The 23,977-nt window shown below is 47.2% G+C and overlaps 1 long non-coding RNA gene across 1 annotated transcript in view; it reads left to right on the plus strand.

Moving 5' to 3' along the window:
• The first annotated feature begins 4,754 nt into the window (after nucleotides 1-4,754).
• Nucleotides 4,755-23,977, plus strand: part of LOC138258688 (uncharacterized) — a 125,576-nt gene continuing 106,353 nt past the window's right edge. The window contains exon 1 of the long non-coding RNA XR_011198502.1: nucleotides 4,755-5,003. This is a non-coding gene — a long non-coding RNA (uncharacterized lncRNA). The remainder of the gene's footprint in view (nucleotides 5,004-23,977) is intronic.

The raw sequence follows: 23,977 nt of genomic DNA on the forward strand, positions 1-23,977 counted from the left end.
AATTCAAAACATAGCATCAGCAAAGGCAAAAAGTCAGGGGGTAACCATGCCAAGGAGGCATTTCCTTACACTATGGCAGAGGAAATTAGAGGGACATCGAGGGAGAGAGAGAGAGATGCAGAGGGAGAGAGAGAAAGATACAGATGGAGAGAAATATAGAAACATCCAGAACACCAGATCTCGAAAATTATCTGGTAGTTACAGCTAACACCGTCAACATGTGGGTGTCCTGGGTGACCGAGCCATCCGTGCTTCCGCCGTGCCCCCTTCTTTAGACAGATCACAGGCTGCTTGTTTATTGTCCTCAGTTAGCAGACAACGTCTTGGAGTCTCTTACTGAGAGCGGGGTGGCCGGAGATGATACTTCTCACTCCGACCACTTGGCATTACATCACACATTCATCCATGGGCTGATCATATTGGGACTTGGGGCCTTTTGACTCTCCGATCTTTCTTCCGTCCCACGCTCTTCCCCTCCTCCAATGTCTTCATCTTCCCCTTCTCTCTCTCGGGCCTCCTCAGACACTACTGCCTATTTGAAATGTGAATTGTGCCTTGTGACCTGTCATTCTCCACGGCATGCTGTTGCCATGGACCCCCTGGTTCTCACCATTTTCCAAATCTCAGGTCCGAACGGGATCAGAACTTTCCTCCCAGATGCCTCCTTCTCACAACTACCCTGCCACCTATTTGAAAGTTCTGCCATTGCGTCCGCCTTTTGACGGTGGCCTTATCGTTGGTCTGCATCCTTCCTTGCTGTGTGGCTTCTATATCTAGTTCAGGAGATTCCCACTGACAGCCAGCTGGGATGCAGTCAAGTGGAGCTACTTTAAACATCAGAGCAGCTGGGGCACACCCCGTGGTGCTGTGAGGTGTTTGTCGATATGCTTGCAGGAATTGTTGCATACTACTCTCCACATCTTCGCCCCTTTGTACAGCTATTCTCAGTGCTCGGTTGAGGGTGTGCAAAAATCTCTCTACATCGCCATTTGCCTGCGGGCAGTATGGCGTGATTTTGTGATGGTGAATGTCAAGTCCATCCAAAAAGGTCTTGAAGTCCTGCCCCTGGAATGGGGGACCGTTATCTGTCCTGATCTCGTCCGGGAGGCCGAAGGTTGCAAAAGTCCTCTCAAGCACTGGTCTAATGCTCGCGAAAGAGGTGGAGACCACTGTTTCCACCAGAGGTAATTTCGTGTATGAGTTGATTATAACCGCGGTTAGCTTCCCATCGGGGAAACTCCCGAAGTCCATGCTTAATTTCGACCATGGGTGGCAGCTGGGAGGTTCAGTGATCACGGGGTTGGGAGGCGGGTCAAGAGATGTGATGATGCAAGAGTAGCAGTTCCCTAAAAAGGTGTTCACCTTAGTATCCGTGGCTGGGAACCACAGCTTGGCACGTAGGCATGCCTTTGTCTTGGCTGCTCCTTGATGGCCCTGATGGGTCAACTCCACCACTCGATTTTAAAGACTGTGGGGAATGACTATTTTTTGTCCCCTGAGAAGGAGACCGTCCCCTCCCACTAACAGCTCCTCCTTCACTTTCCACATGCCTTGCATGGCTAACCTCTCCTCTGGATCAAGGGACTTGACACCCTCTAAGAAATGTTTCCACTGGCACTGGGTCAGAACGTCTTTCAATGGGTTGCTGTCAGGTCTTTTCCCGACACCTCTGCTAGCTCCGACACAGTGAGGGCTACGGGGCAGGCCGCCTGTGTTACCATGTTGATGAAACTCTCCACGTTCCCCTCTTCATCGTCCTCAGATGTGTTCACCGGTGTTGTCGGGGGATGCCTTGATAGGTAATCAGCCGGGTTGCTCGCCCCGGGGCGGTATATGACTTTAAAGAGATACAGTTGGAGTAAGACAGCCCATCTCTCAATTCTCGGGGGAGCAAGCCTCATGGACCTGGTGAATAGTGATACCAGCGGCTTGTGGTCTGTGAGAACTTGAAACTCCTGGCCATAGAGGTACAGATGGAAGTGTTTGCCCGCCCACCGAATTGCTCTCGCCTCGTGCTCAACCTGAGCATACCAGGTTTCTACTGCCGACAGAGCCCTGCTTGCATACGCTACCGGGGACCACTCCTAGTGTCGTTGCTCCTGCATCAGCACCATTCCCAGCCCCACCAGGCTTGCGTCCACCACCACCTCTGTCTGCTTCTCCAGGTGAAAGTACGCCATAGTCACCTTGTCCAGCAGCGCCCCTTTTATTTCCTGGAAAGCTTTGTCTGCTTCTGAACTCCACTACCACTTGCAGTTGATTTTCGTGAGCTGTCTGAGTGGTTCTGCCATCGTAGCCAGTTGGGGAATGAACCGGCCACAGTATGTTGCCATGCCCAGGAAACTCCTAACTTCCGTGGCGGTTTGAGGGGTCTGCATCTGTCGAATGGTTTCCACCTTCTTGGGGTCAACCTGCAACCCATCTTTCGAAAAGATGTACCTGAAGAAGTCAATCGAAGACTGGTAGAATGCACACTTGTTCCTATGAAGGGTGAGGCCTGCATCAGGCAGTCTCTGCAGAGTGGCCCGTAGACAGTGATGATGTTCCTCACGAGTCTCTGAGAATATCAGGATATCATTGCTCAGGTTGATCACGCCAGCCCGGCGTTTCCCTATTGGCGTTCTGGAACACCTCTGCCGCCGATGTTACGCCAAAACTCAGCCTTCGGAACCATCTCAGCCCCACGTAGGTAGAGAATGTGGTGATATTCCGACTGTCAGGGACCAATTCCAGCTGAATTTCAATCCAGCTTCGTGAACCACTGGGCTCCATTCAGGTCTGCGATGATATTGTCGATTGTCGGCGTAATGTGTCATTCTATTTTGATCGCCCGATTGGGTAGGCGCATGTCCACCCAGAGACGGATGGCCGTCGGTTATTTGGGCTTAGGGGCGATCACCAGTGGCGAGACCCATGGGGTGGGTCCGCCTACTTTCTCAATAACCCCTTGGCTCTCAAACATCTGCAGTTCTCTCTCAACTGCCGGTCGCAGATGAAAGGGCCCTCTCCGGTGCCTCAGCGTCACTGGTGTCACCTCTGTGTTGATGTGTAATTTGACTTGTTTGACTTTGTGTCTTTGAGCTTTCCTAGTCCTGCGAACAGCTGGGGAAAATCCCTGAGAAGGGACTCCGTGTGCAACTCATACACTTGGCGTGCAAAGAAGAAGAGCTCCAGGTCCTCCGCAGTGTGACATCCTAGCAAAGTGCCACGGAGTCCTTTGACAACATAGAATCTGGCCTGGGTGCTGTGCTCATCTTTGGTGATGGATACCTCTATCGCACCCTGCAACAGAAGAGGATCGTGTCCTCCGTACATGTAAATTTTGGTATTGCTGGGCGACAGAAGTGGCTTAGGAGACAATTGTTGGTACAGTGGATTGTCCATCATATTGACCGAGGCGCCCGTGTCAATGAGCACAGTGGCAGGGGTGTTGATAATCCTGACTGTGCTCATGGGGGGTGGTCGCCGTTTGTGTTGCCTCCATCCTGTGAAGGAAATGACAAAATTGTCCTCTTCCTCGTCATACATTGGCATGTTTGTTTTCCCTTGTGTTTGGGGATTACGTTCTTCTCTTTTGATGTTCTTGACTGTGGCCTTCTTCCCTTTGGAATCCTGTGGTCTGCCTCTCCCCATCCGTCACATTTTAGTGAAATGGTTTCCCTTGCCGCACTTGTTACACACTTTGCCCATCACAGGGCATCCGCCCATTGACTTGTCTTCGTACCCACAGCTGCCACATGCCCATTCTCCTTGTTTTGAGGCACTCAGCTGCCTCCCCGGGCCTTTGCGGGTGTGGATGGCGTCCAGTTGTTCTTCTTTTATGGCAAGTTGTCTTGGAGCTGGTGCCACTGACATGGTTTGTCCCCTTACTGCCACCATTGCATCGCCCGAACTGCGGAAAGTTCATGCGAGTGTGCTAGAATGAGGATCTCGTTGAGGGATATCCCAGGCTGCCACATTATTAGTTTGCGCAGCATGTTTGAACGGCACCCTTGGATGATTTGTGCCCGTATTTGTTCATGCTGGTTGAGACCTATGCACGTTCTGGCAAGTTTTCGCAGTCTGGCATAGAACATGTTGACTACGTTTCCGTCTGCTGGGCCTGGCGCAGTTTAAATCGTTCGTAATCGGGATTAAGTTGCGGGTCAAATTGTTTGTTCAGTACAATCACTGCAGCATCGAAATCTACTGGGTCCCCCGTGTCGGGTAGTGAGGCGAACAACTCGTGAAGTTCGTCACCTCCCATGTGCAGCATCAGTGACCTGCGAACCGCCCCATCTCTTTCCCTCGTTGCTCAAAAGTAGATCTCTAGTCGCACAAGCCAAAGGCGCCACCTCGGTGCTGCTGTCGCCGGGTCTGCTAGCTGGCTGAATGGGGGCAGTGCAGCCACCGACGAGTGTGCTCCTGCAGGAGCAGTCGTGGGGTGTTGCTCTGCATCACTCATTGTTTCTTGTTCTTCTCTTTTAGTGGGGTCGTGCCCTTGAGAATACATTTCACTGGTCCCTCACCCGCTACACACTCTCAGGGTGAAGCCTCTTGCACCTTGAGATACGTTACGGTACACGTCTATCGGACTCTTCTCCTCTTCTTTCCTATTTTTTTTGTTGTTCCTGCAGCCTAGTATAGCACCTGCAGCCCACAGCGAGAGACTGTGGCCTTCTGGTAGACTGTGGGTAGTCCCTCACCTGGTGTGCACACCGGTGCCATTTGCACGATGTTCTTTTGTCTTGTTTGTTTTTTTATTTTGTATTGATGATGCAGGCACTATTAAAGCCTGCTTTCTGGGTCCTCGTGCTCTGGGCCGTGGATTCAGCATGGTCGGGCTGCTTGCCACCTCCATGACGGCTGTCTGCACACGACCGATGAGCGTCCTTCCACCCACGCACCTCGCCTGACCTTAATGGTGCGATGCCCACCATTCAGCTGGAGAGCCGATGCCGGGCCTGACAGCTGTCGTCCATCTGCTCACGAACCGCAAATCACGCGTGCTCCTCAGAGGACAGGTGAGCAGACACGCAGTGCACACACTCCTCGCTGGCTCCGCACAGTGTTCGTCGCGGTTTGGTTATATAAGTATATATTTTTTTTCTCGTCATAGTGCCGATCCCACCTCGTCGCCACTGTAAGTTTACACGCAGAGGCACAGAGGGACTCAACATTGTGATGGTTGCTCCGGAACTGCCTACCCGATATTTCTGACCTTTATGTAATAACTGGGGCGAACGCCCGCCCTCGCGACCTCGCGGGGTAACAAAGAATTGCAGAGCCTGCATGGCTCTCTACATAGGACATGGTCCCACCCCAGCAGGACTCTGAATGAAAGGTAAAGCAAATGCGAGCAGGAAAACAGCATCAATGACACTCCGCGCTGGGGGAAGCTACCAGTCGCTATATAAAATGTCCCTTTAGCTTTGGCCGCTCGTGCAACAATAGGAAGCTGGAAGATGTAGTCCCATCCCAGCAAGACTCTGAATGAAAGGTGAGGCAAAGGTGAGTAGGGAAACAGCAACAATAACTCCCCGAGCTGCAGGAACCCGCCGGCACTATACAGTGCATGCCTTTAGTCCTGACCCCTCCTGTAGCAATGAGAAGCTGGGGGACATAGTCCCATACCACCAGGACTTCGAATGAAAAGTAAGGCAAATGCGAGGAGGGAAACACCAACGAAGACTTCCCACGTTGCAGGAAACCACCAGCGCTATGTAGCGCATACCATTAGTCTTGGCCCGTCCTCCAGCAATGGGAAGCTGAGGGACGTAGTCCCACCCCAGCAGGACTCCAAAGGAAAGGTGAGGCAAATGTGTCCAGGGAAACAGCACCAATGACACCCAGGGGCCAGGACAAAAGACACGTGCTATATAGTGCCAGCGGCTTCCCGCAGCATGGGCAGTCATTGTTGCTGTAAACTTACTCTAAAGCTCAGTTTACCTTCGTCAATCAGGCCCAACATGTATTACATGGTCCATCTTATATCCATGGCGTGGGTCAGTTGGTGCAAACCATCTCGCCAGTCAATGTCATAGTTAGCCCCAAACGTTGGTGGGGGAACCAATTAACTTAAAGTGTATTTCTCTTTGTGTGTGCCACACCTCCATGGAAACCAGTTTCAGGTGAAACTGTTCTTTGCATTTTGTGTATTCCAAACAGTCCATGCCAGTCACAAAATAACACAGGATACGGGAGACAGGCAGACAGCCCATGTCCCTGTATAGGATATGTGGATCTTGGCCTTGACTCCAGGCCACAGTCACTGTGCGTAGATGTGTCACTGGTAGCTCAAACTCTAACCTGCTGGAACTAATTTGGGTTCTGCCCTTTATGGTAAAACCTCCTTCCTTTGAATGAAGATTCCAATCTGACAGTGCACTTAGCTTCACAAAGAAATCATGCACTGGGAGGCTAAAGAGCACGCCAAAGGGACCTGGAAACAAAAGGGAGACAACCAAATCTCATTACTAGCCTATTCCTAGAGATTTCTAGGATGAAAACATCAGTGCCCTCATCAGACCCTTCTGTTATTGCTGGGTAGAAGGATACAAAATGCGTTCCCTGGTTTGTTGCCTGTGGAGTCACCTCACATTATGGACCAAGGCCCTGATTTATACTTTTTTTGCCCCGCATTACCGTCATTTATTGACGCAAAAGCGGCGCAAGCTTACAAAATACAATTGTATAAAAGTATAAATCAGGGTCTTAGTACCTTTTTGGAGCAGTATATTGCATAACATGAGGTTAGGTCTGTTCAATATCCTGTGGATTCCACTTTCTGCCATGGCCCTCTTAAATGCCAGAACAGCTATGCACTCAAAAAGAGTGATTTTCCTCTGACTGGGTTGTATGGGAATATACATTTCATTCTATCAAGTCAGGTCTGCTAGTTTGTTTCCAATAAAGTCCCTGAAAATGCACTTTGACATCAGTAGGCTGTATATTTAAAATTCAACAATGCTACAGTTGGGGAGGAGAACACTGACAAAGCACCTTGCACAGTACGGATGTGTAGCATTGCTGGGTATTTCTTAACAGCCCTTTACATTAATAACCAACTTAGGAACCATCCAACACAGCATGTTGACAGACCATCTTACATTCACCTAACGGAGTAAGATATGTGAAGTTGTGGAGTATCATTGTGCCTGGAACAACATACACTGTTCCTAGCATTTCTTACCCCAACTCACAGAAGAGCCTACAATCACTCAACACAGCCCAGAGAGGCCAGTGAACAGTCATCTTGGCTCCATAACACCACTACTAACACGAGTCAATACACTCATGCCTGGTCAATTTACAAGCCAAAGATCACATATGTTTAAGAAAGATCTCCACTGCTCACACTAAAGTCCATAACCTACTGATGTGACGCTAACTAAAATGCAATTATTTAAAACAGAACCACAAATACACTATAGCTCATAAACCCAACCAGAATCTGCTCTTTGTTGGAATTGTCCACATCATTGCGAGAAGTTGCTGACCTCATAGACCTGTGAGGCCACATTAATGGCTGAATGTGTGTTATATACGTACATCTAGCATAGCATACATAAACTAACCTTGCTCCAATGATTTGATTTCCTCCAGCCCTCCGTGCTTCTTAGGAGAAGACCAGGTTTTCTGTGGGTTTGTCCTGCTGTTTGGCTGTCAGTCCTGTGTCTTGCAGTCAGTTGGTATGGAATGCCAAATTGCCGTTTTTCTGCATGAAGCTTAGGGAACCAGCTTAAGGAACTCAAATCCACATTAAGCTGCTGAAGAATTAGAAGTCTTGAGCAGTCCAACTGGTCACCCTCTGGCAGACCTGTATATTGTCAACATGAACTCTGACAACATACACCTGTGAGGTGAAAGTGTTTTTATTGCAAATAAAAAGGGAGTGAGGAGATAAAGCACAGAACATGTTTCACAAAATAACTTCAGAAGCACCTTTACCTTTAGGAATGGAATGGAAAAATAGAATGGAAAAGGAATTTATAAAGAAGGCGGCAAAGTGCTGACATCGCCAAGGTGAGAAACACATGCTATTACCCAAAGAGCTGCCATCACGGGAGGGAGAAGATCCAAGTTTTCAATTGCTTCTGGAAAGAGTCCAGACTCGTAATGTGAGTGGGCAGAGTGCTCCACAGTTTAGCAGCAGCTACTGAAAAGGAGTGACCTCCCTATCTGGCATCAGAAATCCTGGAATGGTCACCTTCCTAAGAAAGGATGATCTAAGTTGCCTTTTTGGGGTGCTCCAGTGTAAAGCTGTTCTCAGCGGCACCACCTTTGGTAATGATGAGCCAAAAATACCACGCAGAGCGCCTTATATATCACATGGTTTCTAAGTCAGTAGGGAGGGCAAGGCTTTCCTCACTGAGATTTGTTTTGGAACATTTAGAACCAAGCGAGCAGCAGCATTCTAAATGATCTGCAGTCTGTTGGGTGAGGGCTTAAATATACGGCATTGCAATAATCAAGGAGCAATGTTATTAAATCGATGACCACTGGCACGGTCAGCTCTGCCGGAATGAGTGGTAAACCTTTTTCTGAATTTCAATGATGTAAAAGCAGAAACTTAAGATTTTATTAACCTGAGTGTCAAAGGTGAGAAGGTTGTCAAAGATGACTGCTAAGTTTTTAGCTGAGGCCACTGGGGAAGTTAATGGGCACACATCTAAGGCCACCAGAGATCTGACCTCACCAGTCTAACTAGAGGGACAACATACATGTTTAAAAGGGTAGGACTGAGGGAGGACCCCTATGGGACCCCGCAGGGAAGCTGGAATGGTTCTGCCCACAAGCTGCCGTAGCTGACTGTATGAGTCCTACTTGCCAAAAATGACCTTAAGAGGTCCAGAGTCATATCCCTCACCCCTGCCTGATGCACTCTCTGCACCAAGTGGGATGGGGATAATGTGTCAAATGCCATTGACAGATCCAACATTACCAAAATAGCAGCACCTCTCTGATCCACCTGACAACCTACGGAATCTGCAGCGGAGACCAAAGCCGACTCAGTGCTATGAGCACAGGGAAATCCATTCTCTGAAGGCATCCAGTAAATCAGGGACAGTTACCAACCTAGCCAGTTCTTGGTTTAAATATTTTTCTAGAATTTTTGCTTGTGCCAGCAACAGAGAAATTAGGCGCAGATTTTTAAGGTCCTCAGGGTCCCCATTAAGCTTTTTTTAGGAGGGGGAAGACTATTGCCTCCTTCCAAGATTGAGGAAATGCTCCTGTAGACAATATTTAATTGAAGAATATTTCCAGGGAGGTCGCATTCAGGTCCGGGGGAACTTGGAGAATTCTAGGAGGACAGTTTATCATCATCTGATCCTGAATTTAAGTTCCTAATGAGATTTAGATTTAGAAATACTTTTAAGGACGAATGTGAACTCCTACATTGGATAAACCTTGAACTAGCAGACCACCGGTCCTAAGACAGAAGGGGAGTAGTAGCTGTGCCTTTAACAGAACATGAGAATGGGTTTAATACGGCATACGTTATTACAATTAGAGATCAGAGTTTATATTTGGACGGTCAGATTTTATTTTGAATTTCTGTTGCAGTCGCTTATAATGATGTGAAGAGAGGAGAATTCCCTTTATAAACACCACCTGGAACCAGGGGGCAATTAACACATTAAAAGACGACAAATGTCTAATGTGGCAACACACTAGGCAAATTGAGACACAGCTAATGTGCCAAACAAATTTATTGTACAATAATTAATAAAAACGAGAAGAACACATTCTTTGCAATAATGTAACATTTACTGCTTCACAAATAGAGAAATAAGGGAAGAAGGTGCTCATAGGTGCTCACAAAATGATCAGTGATCAAAGTCCAGTGAGTAGGAGAAATAGACTAGAAATGAGTCCACAGGAATTTGATAGATAGTATTCCTGCATATACAATGTTGCTAGCCAGTAGATGGATGGATCCAGATAGATTTCATTAGCAGTGTGTGCCAACCTTGTTTCAGCATTAGTTTCTTAATGGGTCATCATTCGGTCTATCAAACTTTGATGGAAGCTGAGTGCCTTAGATGTCGACGTAATTAGGAATCAAACTATAATGTATGGATGGCTTAAAGAAAGGACATTCACAGTATAATGTCAAACAATCTATAAGGAGTGAGGTGGCTCACTGCTCGGAACAGTTCAGTCAGAGGAGCAGATGAACAGAGATCCGCTTAGGGGGTGTGAACCTTTGTATGCCAGCAATGAGGTGGTGAGTGCCTACAGCAAGAGGCTCTTACATTATGATTACGACAAAGACATGTGCAAATAACAGACTTACTACATATCATGGAATGCTGGGTACATCCATCAAATTCTCAAAGTTACAAGTTCGTATTTTCTTTGTTAATGTAAAATAAAATTAGCCAAATTCATTGATCTCATTAACAAAGGATAAAGGACTATGGCCGTTGGATTACAGCCTTATTTTCTTATCAAACACTTGCTAGCAGCTTTTAGCCTAATTCCGAGTACTCGCAATCTTGACAAAAGATCAGAGCAGAGAAATACGTTAAACAAGTGATTGCTGGAGAACATGAAATGTGATAATGTAAGTAATCCAATATTGAAAACTACGCCTGGAGCTTCCTACCTGCCCACTCAAAAACAGGAGCTAGATTGCTCTGTAGAAGCTTGGAGAATACTGTTCCCAAGGACCTACAGCGAGGCCCTCTACACATAATAGACCCAGTAAGAAGTGAACATACAAACATTAAAGAAAAACAAATATAAGCTCACACAATAGCCACGCAAACCATAATTCGCACACCACTGTGTGATCACTGATCCTAAGCATAACTTGCGATTTTCAGTGTTTTTAACTGCACTTTTGTTGTTTTAGGTGAATTTCTGAGTTTTTTAAACATATGTTAAGGCGTTATAACCAGTTAACTATAACATCAATTTAACGTTTGGAACTTTCTGTGAGTTAGTTTTTGTTATCATATGCTACACCAAACAGTCACCTGGGCTCAACCGTCAGAAGCATGAGGGTCGAGGATCACAAAATCAGATTGGCGGCCCCTAGCAAGGCCCTGAGCAAGATTTAACATTTGGGGCCAGATGTAGGAAACTCCGGCATTGCGACTCACAAATTGCGAGTCTGAGCGACTCACAATTTGCGAGTCGCAATGCTGGATGCAGGATGGTGTCCCTGAAACCATCTGCGAGTCGCAAGGGGGTCGCAAAGGCCCACCTCAATAATATTAATGAGGTGGGTCGCAATTTGCGACCCCCTTGCGAGTCGCAGCACTCACAGGGATGGTGGCCTGCTGGAGACAGCAGACCACCATGTCTGTGCCTGCTTTTAAATAAAGCAGTTTTTTTTATTTTTTTTGTAATGCAGCCCATTTTCCTTAAAGGAAAACGAGTTGCATTACAAACGAAAAAATGAAACGTGTCAGTTTCATTTTTTTCAGAGCAGGCAGTGTCCATAGGACCACTGCCTGCTTTGAAATTTTTTTTTCAAGGCCATTCGGGACCCCTCCCTTTTGCGAATGGGTTACCACCAGTGTCACACTGGTGGTAACTGCGATTGCTCTGCGACCGCGTTCGCGGTCACAAAGCAATCTTACATCGTGCTGCGACTCGCAAATAGGAAGGGGAACACCCCTTCCTATTTGCGACTCGCAGTCCCATCTTGCGAGTCGGTAACCAGGTTACCGACTCGCAAGATGGGAATGGGCATCGCGATGTGGGTTTTGCGCCTCGCAAACAACGATTTTCGCTGTTTGCAAGGCGTAAAAGCCTTGCTACATCTGGCCCAAGTTCTGTGAGACAGGGCAAGCTTCACAGAGCTGTGTCAGATCCACGGTTCTGGAACCAAACCAACGAATTCAACAATATGTCAGAGTGGGTCAGTTGAGCCTGCCAGGGTGCTCTGTCTCATGCCATTGAAGGCTGAACCTGGCTCGAAGTTCCCAGCTGGAGTCTGAGGAAACGGGAGCCATATGTGGGACTGCAAATCCTGCGATGGTAACTGCGAGCCCTGCAGAAAAATCAACGTTTTTCAATTTTTGACCCTGGAGGTGTCTCTTTGTTGTACCCCCCATCTCTGGTCTAGGGTGCGGGTTGTGTCCTTGACAGTTTTTTCAGGACGAGGGAGTCAGAGTCGACACTTCCTGTAATGGCTGCTCATGCATTTTTTCCCGATGTTGCGACCTTTCACCCTAATTGCTTTGATTTTGCGAATCCCACTTTGTATTAATGATCCCAAATCATCAATGGAAGAAAAGTAATCAGATTTGAGCACTTTAAAAACATTTGGGGTTCAAAGACCTTGGGAACCCAAGCTTTCGGAAATCTTCAAATTAATGTCCCGATGCCTCTAGCATTTTACCTCTTTAGGCCAAAAGCAAGCTTTTTTAAATGTGAATTTCTTAAAAACTACAGAGTTGATTTACACCAAAACAACAAAGATACTTTCTTGAGCAAAGTGTTATCTTCAGGATGAATTTTGTGGAATTCCGTTTTGCTGTGTTTTTTCTGTACTGAAGAAAAACAAATCCTATGGGAATTAAAATAGGCCCAAGAGGAACTGCGCTCACATACTTAGAGGAATTTTATGACTCTATGCTACTCTTTTAATGCGGAGGTCTGGACAAATTCTGCTAGTCACCTCATGGGAGAATTTTTCTCCCATTCAAGTAATGCAATGACAGCAGTAACAAAGCTAGACTACAGCAAGCAAGCTGTGGACCAAGATTTGATATCCCCAAGCACGATTTCCAGTTGCTAGAAATCCTTCCGTCGCAATTTCCTAAAGTGAGTGGTTACAGGAGTGGTCATGGTCATAGGGCTGCTTCTCGAGTAGATTTTCTACTTGGGTCGCAGCAAAATAATCTCAAATGGCTGTGTGCTTTTGCTCCCCACGTGTTGCAGTTTGCGCTGTTTTTTAACCCCTTCGCTGCCAGGCCTTTTCCCCCTCCTGTGCCGAGCCTTTTTTTGGCTATTTGGAGCAGTTCGCGCTTAGGCCCTCATAACTTTTTGTTCACATAAGCTACCCATGCCAAATTTGTGTCCTTTTTTTCCAACATCCTAGGGATTCTAGAGGTACCCAGACTTTGTGGGTTCCCCAGAAGGAGGCCAAGAAATTAGCCAAAAAACAGTGAAAATTTCATTTTTTTAAAAAAATTTGGAAAAATGGGCTGCAGAAGAAGGCTTGTGGTTTTTTCCCTGAAAAGGGCATCAACAAAGGGTTTGCGGTGATAAAATCACCAGCTTCCCAGCTTTCAGGAACAGGCAGACTTGAATCAGAAAACCCAATTTTTCAACCCAATTTTGGCATTTTACTGGGACATACCCCATTTTTACGATTTTTTGTGCTTTCAGCCTCCTTCCAGTCAGTGACAGAAATGGGCATGAAACCAACGCTGGATCCCATAAACCGCAACATTTCTGAAAAGTAGACAAAATTCTGAATTCAGCAAGGGGTAATTTGTGTAGATCCTACAAGGGTTTCCTACAGAAAATAGCAACTGAAAAAGAAAAATATTGAAATTGAGGTGAAAAAAACATCAATTTTTCTCTAAGTTTTACTCTGTAACTTTTTCCTGCAATGTCAGATTTTCGAAAGCAATATACCGTTACGTCTGCTGGACTCTTCTGGTTGCGGGGATATATAGGGCTTGTAGGTTCATCAAGAACTCTAGGTACCCAGAGCCAATAAATGACCTGCACCCTGCAGTGGGTTTTCATTCTATGCCGGGTATACAGCAATTCATTTGCTGAAATATAAAGAATAAAAAATAGCTATCAAGAAAACCTTTGTATTTCCAAAATGGGCACAAGATAAGGTGTTGAGAAGCAGTGGTTATTTGCACATCTCTGAATTCCGGGGTGCCCATACTAGCATGTGAATTACAGGGCATTTCTCAAATAGACGTCTTTTTTACACACTGTCTTACATTTGGAAGGGAAAAATGTAGAGAAAGAAAGGGGCAATAACACTTGTTTTGCTATTCTATGTTCCCCCAAGTCTCCCGATAAAAATGATACCTCACTTGTGTGGGTAGGCCTAGCGCCCGCGACAGGAAACGCACCAAAGCGCAACGTGGACACATCACAGAAAACAGACCTGTTTTTAGCAAAGTGCCTACCTGTAGATTTTGGCCTCTAGCTCAGCCGCCACCTAGGGAAACCTACCAAACCTGTGCATTTCTGAAAACTAGAGACCTAGGGGAATCCAAGATGGGGTGATTTGTGTGGCTCGGACCAGGTTCTGTTACCCAGAATCCTTTGCAAACCTCAAAATTTGGCTAAAAAAACACATGTTCCTCACATTTCTGTGGCAGAAAGTTCTGGAATCTGAGAGGAGCCACAAATTTCCTTCCACCCAGCGTTCCCCCACGTCTCCCGATAAAAATGATACCTCACTTGTGTGGGTAGGCCTAGCGCCCGCGACAGGAAACACCCCAAAGCGCAATGTGGACACATCACAGAAAACAGACCTGTTTTTAGCAAAGTGCCTACCTGTAGATTTTGGCCTCTAGCTCAGCCGCCACCTAGGGAAACCTACCAAACCTGTGCATTTCTGAAAACTAGAGACCTAGGGGAATCCAAGATGGGGTGATTTGTGTGGCTCGGACCAGGTTCTGTTACCCAGAATCCTTTGCAAAGCTCAAAAATTGGCTAAAAAAACACATGTTCCTCACATTTCTGTGGCAGAAAGTGCTGGAATCTGAGAGGAGCCACAAATGTCCTTCCACCCAGCGTTCCCCCACGTCTCCCGATAAAAATGATACCTCACTTGTGTGGGTAGGCCTAGCGCCCGCGACAGGAAACGCCCCAAAGCGCAACGTGGACACATCACAGAAAACAGACCTGTTTTTAGCAAAGTGCCTACCTGTAGATTTTGGCCTCTAGCTCAGCCGCCACCTAGGGAAACCTACCAAACCTGTGCATTTCTGAAAACTAGAGACCTAGGGGAATCCAAGATGGGGTGATTTGTGTGGCTCGGACCAGGTTCTGTTACCCAGAATCCTTTGCAAACCTCAAAATTTGGCTAAAAAAACACATGTTCCTCACATTTCTGTGGCAGAAAGTTCTGGAATCTGAGAGGAGCCACAAATTTCCTTCCACCCAGCGTTCCCCCACGTCTCCCGATAAAAATGATACCTCACTTGTGTGGGTAGGCCTAGCGCCCGCGACAGGAAACACCCCAAAGCGCAATGTGGACACATCACAGAAAACAGACCTGTTTTTAGCAAAGTGCCTACCTGTAGATTTTGGCCTCTAGCTCAGCCGCCACCTAGGGAAACCTACCAAACCTGTGCATTTCTGAAAACTAGAGACCTAGGGGAATCCAAGATGGGGTGATTTGTGTGGCTCGGACCAGGTTCTGTTACCCAGAATCCTTTGCAAACCTCAAAATTTGGCTAAAAAAACACATGTTCCTCACATTTCTGTGGCAGAAAGTTCTGGAATCTGAGAGGAGCCACAAATTTCCTTCCACCCAGCGTTCCCCCACGTCTCCCGATAAAAATGATACCTCACTTGTGTGGGTAGGCCTAGCGCCCGCGACAGGAAACACCCCAAAGCGCAATGTGGACACATCACAGAAAACAGACCTGTTTTTAGCAAAGTGCCTACCTGTAGATTTTGGCCTCTAGCTCAGCCGCCACCTAGAGAAACCTACCAAACCTGTGCATTTCTGAAAACTAGAGACCTAGGGGAATCCAAGATGGGGTGATTTGTGTGGCTCGGACCAGGTTCTGTTACCCAGAATCCTTTGCAAAGCTCAAAAATTGGCTAAAAAAACACATGTTCGTCACATTTCTGTGGCAGAAAGTTCTGGAATCTGAGAGGAGCCACAAATTTCCTTCCACCCAGCGTTCCCCCACGTCTCCCGATAAAAATGATACCTCACTTGTGTGGGTAGGCCTAGCGCCCGCGACAGGAAACGCCCCAAAGCGCAACGTGGACACCACCAAAATTTTGGAAGAAAACAGAGGTGTTTTTTGCGAAGTGACTACCTGTAGATTTTGGCCTCTAGCTCAGCCGCCACCTAGGGAAACCTACCAAACCTGTACATTTCTGAAAACTAGAGACCTAGGGGAATCCAAGGAGGGGTGACTGGCGGGGCTTAGACCAGGTTCTGTTACCCAGAATCCTTTGCAAAGCTCAAAAATTGGCTAAAAAAACACATGTTCCTCACATTTCTGTGGCAGAAAGTTCTGGAATCTGGGAGGAGCCACAAATTTCCTTCCACCCAGCGTTCCCCCAAGTCTCCCGATAAAAATGATACCTCACTTGCGTGGGTAGGCCTAGCGCCCGCGACAGGAAACGCCCCAAAGCGCAACGTGGACACCACCAAAATTTTGGAAGAAAACAGACCTGTTTTTAGCGAAGTGCCTACCTGTAGATTTTGGCCTGTAGCTCAGCCGCCACCTAGGGAAACCTACCAAACCTGTGCATTTCTGAAAACTAGAGACCTAGGGGAATCCAAGGAGGGGTGACTGGCGGGGCTCGGACCAGGTTCTGTTACCCAGAATCCTTTGCAAAGCTCAAAAATTGGCTAAAAAAACACATGTTCCTCACATTTCTGTGGCAGAAAGTTCTGGAATCTGGGAGGAGCCACAAATTTCCTTCCACCCAGCGTTCCCCCAAGTCTCCCGATAAAAATGATACCTCACTTGCGTGGGTAGGCCTAGCACCCGCGACAGGAAACGCCCCAAAGCGCAACGTGGACACCACCAAAATTTTGGAAGAAAACAGACCTGTTTTTAGCGAAGTGCCTACCTGTAGATTTTGGCCTGTAGCTCAGCCGCCACCTAGGGAAACCTACCAAACCTGTGCATTTCTGAAAACTAGAGACCTAGGGGAATCCAAGGAGGGGTGACTGGCGGGGCTCGGACCAGGTTCTGTTACCCAGAATCCTTTGCAAAGCTCAAAAATTGGCTAAAAAAACACATGTTCATCACATTTCTGTGGCAGAAAGTTCTGGAATCTGGGAGGAGCCACAATTTTCCTTCCACCCAGCGTTCCCCCAAGTCTCCCGATAAAAATGATACCTCACTTGCGTGGGTAGGCCTAGCGCCCGCGACAGGAAACGCCCCAAAGCGCAACGTGGACACCACCAAAATTTTGGAAGAAAACAGACCTGTTTTTAGCGAAGTGCCTACCTGTAGATTTTGGCCTGTAGCTCAGCCGCCACCTAGGGAAACCTACCTAACCTGTGCATTTCTGAAAACTAGAGACCTAGGGGAATCCAAGGAGGGGTGACTGGCGGGGCTCGGACCAGGTTCTGTTACCCAGAATCCTTTGCAAATCTCAAAAATTGGCTAAAAAAACACATGTTCCTCACATTTCTGTGGCAGAAAGTTCTGGAATCTGGGAGGAGCCACAAATTTCCTTCCACCCAGCGTTCCCCCAAGTCTCCCGATAAAAATGATACCTCACTTGCGTGGGTAGGCCTAGCGCCCGCGACAGGAAACGCCCCAAAGCGCAACGTGGACACCACCAAAATTTTGGAAGAAAACAGAGGTGTTTTTTGCGAAGTGACTACCTGTAGATTTTGGCCTCTAGCTCAGCCGGCACCTAGGGAAACCTACCAAACCTGTACATTTCTGAAAACTAGAGACCTAGGGGAATCCAAGGAGGGGTGACTGGCGGGGCTCGGACCAGGTTCTGTTACCCAGAATCCTTTGCAAAGCTCAAAAATTGGCTAAAAAAACACATGTTCCTCACATTTCTGTGGCAGAAAGTTCTGGAATCTGAGAGGAGCCACAAATTTCCTTCCACCCAGCGTTCCCCCACGTCTCCCGATAAAAATGATACCTCACTTGTGTGGGTAGGCCTAGCGCCCGCGACAGGAAACGCCCCAAAGCGCAACGTGGACACATCACAGAAAACAGACCTGTTTTTAGCAAAGTGCCTACCTGTAGATTTTGGCCTGTAGCTCAGCCGCCACCTAGGGAAACCTACCAAACCTGTGCATTTCTGAAAACTAGAGACCTAGGGGAATCCAAGATGGGGTGATTTGTGTGGCTCGGACCAGGTTCTGTTACCCAGAATCCTTTGCAAACCTCAAAATTTGGCTAAAAAAACACATGTTCCTCACATTTCTGTGGCAGAAAGTTCTGGAATCTGAGAGGGGCCACAAATTTCCTTCCACCCAGCGTTCCCCCACGTCTCCCGATAAAAATGATACCTCACTTGTGTGGGTAGGCCTAGCGCCCGCGACAGGAAACGCCCCAAAGCGCAGCGTGGACACATCACATTTTTTCATTGAAAACAGTGCCTACCTGTAGTTTTTGGCCTGTAGCTCAGCCAGCACCTAGGGAAACCTACCAAACCTGTGCATTTCTGAAAACTAGAGACCTAGGGGAATCCAAGGAGGGGTGACTGGCGGGGCTTGGACCAGGTTCTGTTACCCAGAATCCTTTGCAAAGCTCAAAAATTGGCTAAAAAAACACATGTTCCTCACATTTCTGTGGCAGAAAGTTCTGGAATCTGGGAGGAGCCACAAATTTCCTTCCACCCAGCGTTCCCCCAAGTCTCCCGATAAAAATGATACCTCACTTGCGTGGGTAGGCCTAGCGCCCGCGACAGGAAACGCCCCAAAGCGCAACGTGGACACCACCAAAATTTTGGAAGAAAACAGACCTGTTTTTAGCGAAGTGCCTACCTGTAGATTTTGGCCTGTAGCTCAGCCGCCACCTAGGGAAACCTACCAAACCTGTGCATTTCTGAAAACTAGAGACCTAGGGGAATCCAAGGAGGGGTGACTGGCGGGGCTCGGACCAGGTTCTGTTACCCAGAATCCTTTGCAAAGCTCAAAAATTGGCTAAAAAAACACATGTTCCTCACATTTCTGTGGCAGAAAGTTCTGGAATCTGGGAGGAGCCACAAATTTCCTTCCACCCAGCGTTCCCCCAAGTCTCCCGATAAAAATGATACCTCACTTGCGTGGGTAGGCCTAGCACCCGCGACAGGAAACGCCCCAAAGCGCAACGTGGACACCACCAAAATTTTGGAAGAAAACAGACCTGTTTTTAGCGAAGTGCCTACCTGTAGATTTTGGCCTGTAGCTCAGCCGCCACCTAGGGAAACCTACCAAACCTGTGCATTTCTGAAAACTAGAGACCTAGGGGAATCCAAGGAGGGGTGACTGGCGGGGCTCGGACCAGGTTCTGTTACCCAGAATCCTTTGCAAAGCTCAAAAATTGGCTAAAAAAACACATGTTCATCACATTTCTGTGGCAGAAAGTTCTGGAATCTGGGAGGAGCCACAATTTTCCTTCCACCCAGCGTTCCCCCAAGTCTCCCGATAAAAATGATACCTCACTTGCGTGGGTAGGCCTAGCGCCCGCGACAGGAAACGCCCCAAAGCGCAACGTGGACACCACCAAAATTTTGGAAGAAAACAGACCTGTTTTTAGCGAAGTGCCTACCTGTAGATTTTGGCCTGTAGCTCAGCCGCCACCTAGGGAAACCTACCTAACCTGTGCATTTCTGAAAACTAGAGACCTAGGGGAATCCAAGGAGGGGTGACTGGCGGGGCTCGGACCAGGTTCTGTTACCCAGAATCCTTTGCAAATCTCAAAAATTGGCTAAAAAAACACATGTTCCTCACATTTCTGTGGCAGAAAGTTCTGGAATCTGGGAGGAGCCACAAATTTCCTTCCACCCAGCGTTCCCCCAAGTCTCCCGATAAAAATGATACCTCACTTGCGTGGGTAGGCCTAGCGCCCGCGACAGGAAACGCCCCAAAGCGCAACGTGGACACCACCAAAATTTTGGAAGAAAACAGAGGTGTTTTTTGCGAAGTGACTACCTGTAGATTTTGGCCTCTAGCTCAGCCGGCACCTAGGGAAACCTACCAAACCTGTACATTTCTGAAAACTAGAGACCTAGGGGAATCCAAGGAGGGGTGACTGGCGGGGCTCGGACCAGGTTCTGTTACCCAGAATCCTTTGCAAAGCTCAAAAATTGGCTAAAAAAACACATGTTCCTCACATTTCTGTGGCAGAAAGTTCTGGAATCTGAGAGGAGCCACAAATTTCCTTCCACCCAGCGTTCCCCCACGTCTCCCGATAAAAATGATACCTCACTTGTGTGGGTAGGCCTAGCGCCCGCGACAGGAAACGCCCCAAAGCGCAACGTGGACACATCACAGAAAACAGACCTGTTTTTAGCAAAGTGCCTACCTGTAGATTTTGGCCTGTAGCTCAGCCGCCACCTAGGGAAACCTACCAAACCTGTGCATTTCTGAAAACTAGAGACCTAGGGGAATCCAAGATGGGGTGATTTGTGTGGCTCGGACCAGGTTCTGTTACCCAGAATCCTTTGCAAACCTCAAAATTTGGCTAAAAAAACACATGTTCCTCACATTTCTGTGGCAGAAAGTTCTGGAATCTGAGAGGGGCCACAAATTTCCTTCCACCCAGCGTTCCCCCACGTCTCCCGATAAAAATGATACCTCACTTGTGTGGGTAGGCCTAGCGCCCGCGACAGGAAACGCCCCAAAGCGCAGCGTGGACACATCACATTTTTTCATTGAAAACAGTGCCTACCTGTAGTTTTTGGCCTGTAGCTCAGCCAGCACCTAGGGAAACCTACCAAACCTGTGCATTTCTGAAAACTAGAGACCTAGGGGAATCCAAGATGGGGTGACTTGAGGGGCTCTGACCAGGTTCTGTTACCCAGAATCCTTTCCAAACCTCAAATATTGGCTAAAAAAACGCATTTTTCACACATTTCGGTGACAGAAAGTTCTGGAATCTGAGTGGAGCCACAAATTTCCTTCCACCCAGCGTTCCCCCAAGTCTCCCGATAAAAATGATACCTCAGTTGTGTGGGTGGGCCAGGTGCCTCCAACAGAATAAGGCCCAAAACTTGTAGAGATACAGGGGATAGTACTGCGAGTTTATAAGGACATATTCTTTTATACATCTTTAGACTGACTCTGCTTTGGGGACCCACATACGTGAGGTGTCATTTTATTTGGGAGACTGAGGGGAACACTGGGGAGTAGGAATTTTGTGCTGGAGTGGTGATCGTACGAAGAAAAGTCAGGAAAATATGCTTTTTTTAAGCACATTTTGAGGTTTACAGAGGAGTCTGGGTAAGAAAATGTTGGGGGATCCACGCAAGCCACTCCTCCCTAGACTCCTTGGGGTGTCTAGTTTTAAAAAATGTCTGGGTTTGGTAGGTTTCCCTAGATGAAGGCCGCACACAGGACCAAAAACATAGGTGCCCTCTCCCCCCCCAAACACAGGTAGTTTTGTAATATATCGTTTTGATGTGCCCACATACGTCCGTGATGTGCCAAACACTAAAATTTTGAAAAGAAACACACTTAGGTTATGTGAAAAAGACCCCTCACCCACCAACCAAGTTGGTGGCATGCTTCATCATCGGGGTCCCACCTGAGGCACCGAGCGTGTCATAGGTGTGCTGCGACGCCTGATTACAGTGGAGCAGGTTTGGTCATTTTTACCACACATACTGGTTGGATTTGGCACGAGGGTGAGTGATGGTTCAGTGGATCAAATTTTACTAACAAGAGCTTTCACAAAAATGAAAAGCACTGTTAGTAACTGAAAGGCAAAAAACTGAACCAATGACTCACAGCTCGTGAGCTGTAAAGCCGCGACAAGGCACCAACCGCTTTACAGTCCATTCACACAACTTTCATACATGACACACACAAGGCCATTCACACCGCCAGCCACGGGCCCAGCACATTACAACACTCACATCGACAGACAGCGCCACTCAAGGGCCCATCACTTACATACGCCCACATGCCTGATACAACAATCACACCAGCTGATGGGAGTGTGTGGACTGGTGTTTGGCTTGCAGTGTGTTGCAGTAGCCAACATCAAGTCAATATGTACAGTCTCAGCCAAGCCCCACTCCACACACAATGGCATCATATTTTTTTTTTTTTTAACAGAGGAACCCCTAACTAAGTAGAAAGAATTACAAAACAACAAACACAAAAGCTCTAACTAACAACATGACAGAAATGCTAACCATGAAACTAAACACATGAAAATACAAAACAGACATGAGTTTACACTCATGGTTGTTCCCAGAAATTCTTCTGGGTGTGGTAATTCTTAAAACAAGCACCGACACACAGCCCAGGCTTTGAAGGACAATCTGGGCAGTACATTCGAGTCTCCCTCCGGATACCTCTTCGAAAACACACTCTACATTTCTTAGCTGGAAAGTCTTTTTTGGGTGTGGGAGGAATGTGCTCAGCAAAGTGGCGATCTTTCAATCTAGCCACATCCTCCACCACTGCTTCTCTAGGAACTCTGGCCTGTTCCACCACAATAAGGCTCTCTATCACTGACTCCTGAAATTTCACAAATGTCATCTTTGAGTCTGGAGACCTATCCCTAAACACAATAAAAGCATTGAAGGTTGCTAAGTGGAAGAGGTGAAGTGCTAACTTCTTATACCAAACATAAGACTTACGAATAGCAGTATAAGGTTCCAACCTCTGGTCAACTCTATCTACACCTCCCATGTGCTTATTATAATCTAAAATGCACACAGGTTTGCGCACTTCAGCAACCTGGCCCCAAACAGTCACAGGGGAAGTACTCTCATCATGGATGGTACTTAGCATGTAGACATCCCTCTTGTCTGAAAATTTCAAAGCTAGCAGCTCCTCGTTCCGCAAGGCACAGCACTGTCCCCTCTCAAGTTTTTTACAGACAAGCTCCCTTGGATAGCCTTTCCGGTTAGAACGGATTGTGCCACAAGCAACTGTGTCCACTCTAAACAATTCCTTGAACAACTGCACACCAGTGTAGAAGTTATCTACATACAAATGGTGACCTTTGTTGAACAGTCGTCTACCAAGATCCCACACTATTTTCTCAGTAACTCCAAAAGTGGGAGGACAACCAGGGGGGTCAATATTGGAATCCCTACCAGTGTACACACGGAAACTATACACATATCCTGTCCTACTTTCAGACAGCATATACAATTTAATTCCATATCGTGCCCTTTTGCTAGGAATGTACTGCCTAAAAACCAAACGACCCTAGAAGAGGACCAAAGACTCGTCCACACTTATCTCTTTGCCTGGAACATAGACCTCCGAAAACCGATCTACAAAATGATCAAGGACAGGCCTAATCTTAAAAAGACGGTCAGAATCTGGGTGATCTCGTGGCAAGGCTAATGCATTGTCAACAAAATGCAGCATCCTAAGAAGAAGCAAATACCGATTACGACTCATGGTAGCTGGAAATATAGCTGTTGCCATCAAGGGACTAGTAGACCAATAAGAAGCCAGTGACGGCTTCCTTATCAACCCCATCAAAAAAGTCAAACCCAAAAACTTTTTTAGCTCCTCCAAATTTGTGGGAATCCACTGGGCAGCTCTAGAGTGTGGCCTAAGTCTAGCAGCGTTGTCCCTCAAATGCTGCTCCGCATACAAATTAGTCTGCTCAACAATCTCTTCCAAAAACACATCATCCATGAATAACTCAAAGAAATTGATAGGCATAAAGTTCTCTGTATTGGCGTTACACCCTGGGAGACCAGTAAAGGCAGGCAACTCTGGCTGCTCCATGTTTGGGGCAACCCAGACATCAGGTCTTCTAACGGGAAACCTTTCAGCCCCAGGTTGCTGCACTATTGGCACATCAATGTCCTCCTCTAAAACAGAACCTTCATCTGCACTGAGTGTGGCTTCATCATCAGAAGATTCCCCTCCAACAGAAACATCACTGCCAGAATCTCTGACTTCCTCCTCTGCCTCAGATGCAGAGTCCGTCTCATAGTCATGATCAGACTGTGACTCAAAAAGCATACCAACCACCTGCTGAGCGGTCATCCTGCGGCTAGCCATGATCTCTCCTGCTAAAATTAACTGGACAAATTCACCACCAACAACCAGCACTGTGTAAGACGAGTAACAAAGTGTAGCTTTGTTAGTAAGAGTTACAAACTCAAAAACTATACCGCTCACTTGCCTGAAAAAGCTTGATTCACCAGCAACTACACA

The sequence above is a fragment of the Pleurodeles waltl genome, chromosome 9, assembly GCF_031143425.1.
Source record: "Pleurodeles waltl isolate 20211129_DDA chromosome 9, aPleWal1.hap1.20221129, whole genome shotgun sequence".
In the NCBI taxonomy this organism is placed as follows: domain Eukaryota; kingdom Metazoa; phylum Chordata; class Amphibia; order Caudata; family Salamandridae; genus Pleurodeles; species Pleurodeles waltl.